Consider the following 2,877-nt stretch of genomic DNA (forward strand, 5'->3'; position numbering starts at 1 on the left):
CTCTGTTGAAATATGATGCTGTGTGCTATTATGTTTTCGGTGTTTCATAACATATTTTTTGGAAAAACTAGGGGGTTTTCCAGTTATTTAAGAGCCTCCGTTTCAGAAAGTGTATAGATTTTTTGTGCTGAGAAATATATTTTTGATGTTCTCAAGGAAGCCTGTTTTACCTTCCTGCATATTTCTGTGATGACTGGACAGGTATTAGGAAACAGGCCTTTCACTGCTGCGTCATTTGAAGTATCTGTGCTTTGCCTTTCTTCACCAGCTGTACCCTGCACACGGCAGTTCCCATTGTGAACCTTTCATTGTAGGGTTCGCTTTGACAATGCATGAACCACCCCTTAGCGCAGGTGAACTTTGCAGTGATCTCTATAATGGTCCTTGACAAAGTCTACAGTATTCTTTGTATGATGGTGAATCCAGAAAAGTCCTGACCTCGATACCAAACTTGGAAAAACCAAGACTTTTCTCATGCACAAGTTGCTTTGTCAGTACCTTTGAGTCTCAGTATTCTTTACTGTAATTACCAATTTTACAACAGTGTTAAAAAATTGGGACTTCAATGAGAGTAATTTTGTAATTCACTGCACTGGGATGGTAGTTTTACACGTATCTAACTTCCGGGGTACCTGGGGGGCTCAGTCGGTTGAGCGTCCGACTTCAGCTCTGGTCATGATCTCACGGTTCGTGGGTTCGAGCCCCGCGTCGGGCTCTGTGCTGACAGCTAGTTCAGAGCCTGGAGCCTGTTTCAGATTCTGTGTCTACCTGTCTCTCTGACCCTCCCCTGCTCATGCTGTCTCTCAGAAATAAATAAAACATTAAAAATAAAGGTATCTAACTTACCAAGTTTTTATTCATGCTCAAATATATGGATTTCCTGCTTTCCCCCCTCAAACCTGAAGGTGATTTTATCAACTTCATTTGTAAGAGAGTAGTTACAAGGTGATGTTTTACTTTGAAGATTTTCTCAGTTTTAAATTGTTGTCTATCCTGATTCTCTCCTAGCCCCAGAGATTGATTCATTAGTTCCTGGATTGAGTTTGGAGTCTGTTGTCTAAAAATGACCTAATTTTTCTCACTTCAAGTCTAGATTGGTCCATTTACTACTAAGCAGTTAAACCCAGTAGTTTCCTTTCTAGATAACTGAACTTTGGCATTAGCCTACTGGTGGAATACCAAAGAGCAAATTTTTTTCCCTAAGGGTCATGTGTCAGTCATAGGGAGGGCAAATGCTGGCAACAGAGGTTTGTTTATCAGAATACCTTAGGTGGTGGAGACCGAGGTATGTTGTGTAGAATTCACTGGGTACTCTCTGAAGAAGGGTCTTTGATTCTCAAATTAGATATTTTTAGTGTCCACTTTTTAAATTACCTTGGTAAATCACAAAAAAACATGAGTCCCCACATTTTCCCTCTTTGATTCCTAACCACAAATCCCACATCAAGAAGAAAGCCAGTTTTGAAGTTAAGAGGGATTTACTTGCAGCCTTACAGAGCATAGTAAGTTATGTTGTAGAATGTATAGGGAGAGCATCCCCTCTTTCACCACCCAGGTTCTCCTACTGTCCTAGAAGACATTTCTGCCAAGGACAATTCTAGAGTCCTCCTTTTACTAAGTAATGGATCATTTGGAGATTAAGTCTTTGAATCTTGGGGAGTGCCTTTCTGTTTAGTGTTTCTTTGTGCACTTTTGTATTCTGACACCATTCTCCCTCTGTGGATCCATGTATTCTGCAAAGTTTGATCTCAAGGTCATCACTTGTAGCACCTGAGGTGAAATAAACCTAAAGAATATCTAATTTATCCAGCAATACCTGGACCAATAGAAGAATATAGATCAGTGGGCATTTGGGATCTGTTCCTGAGGCTTCTCTCATTTGCCGTTTGTTCCAGCAGCATATGCTCAGGTTGTCAGCCCTGCTGGGCTCATGAGTCTACAGGTATGATACCAACAAGCTGCCAGACGCTCAGCACCTCGTCTGGCCTAAGTGCTGATGAGAAACGCAACCATGGCCCTAATAGCTGTATGTATAATTTTTTGCACTTTGCCTTTGTTCTATTTTAGTCCATTTTCCACACAATAGTTATTTATACACAGTGGTTATTTTAAGATGCAATTCTGATTATACACTTCGTGTTGAAATAGCAGGACTTAATGAGGACTTCTATACGAATCCAACCTATCCATCGTTTCTGAATATCTTTCCTCCCGCACAGTACTTTTTGGCCTCCTTGAACCACTTGCAGTTCCTTGAGATTTCTACAGTCTCATGCCTTTTATGAATCTCCTGTCCCTGAAATGCCCATCCCATGTTCCTTATTAATGCCTGTCTATCCTTTATGAAGCTGCACACGTGTTTGTCGATGTGGTAATATAATCATCGCATGTCTGGTCTTTTCTATTAGAAACCTTTTGGAAACCTGGGACTATCTTGTTATTCTATAATATTTTAGCAACTGAGGCTGTAATCTATGAATGTGGTTGCTCTCGTTGGCTGCTTTCTGCCACATAGGGAAGCATAGTCTGCAGTGAGGGAGAAGAGTGAAGCCTGGAAGCTTGTTCCAGGACCTGGTTCGTGTCCTAATGTCCAGATTCACCTCTGCCCTTTTCATGCCTTGATTGTTGCATTCTTCTGTGAGATATCCCAAATGCCCTTCTAATAAATTCTCATGCTTGCTTCAAGTTGCGTTTGTTACTTACAACCCACATGTTCCTGATACAGGTTAGGCTATGCTGTAGGCCGGTTCTCTGGAAGCAGAGCCTGAGATGAAGTTTGGAGTGCAAGGTGTTTATTGAGATCAGCAACTGTGGGCTAAGGGCAATGGGAGAGTAAATAGGACAAGGCGGGTCAGAGGCAGAAGTCAGGCTGCGCTG

This window comes from Crocuta crocuta, unplaced genomic scaffold (assembly GCF_008692635.1).
Source record: "Crocuta crocuta isolate KB4526 unplaced genomic scaffold, BGI_CrCroc_1.0 scaffold114, whole genome shotgun sequence".
NCBI classification, from domain to species: domain Eukaryota; kingdom Metazoa; phylum Chordata; class Mammalia; order Carnivora; family Hyaenidae; genus Crocuta; species Crocuta crocuta.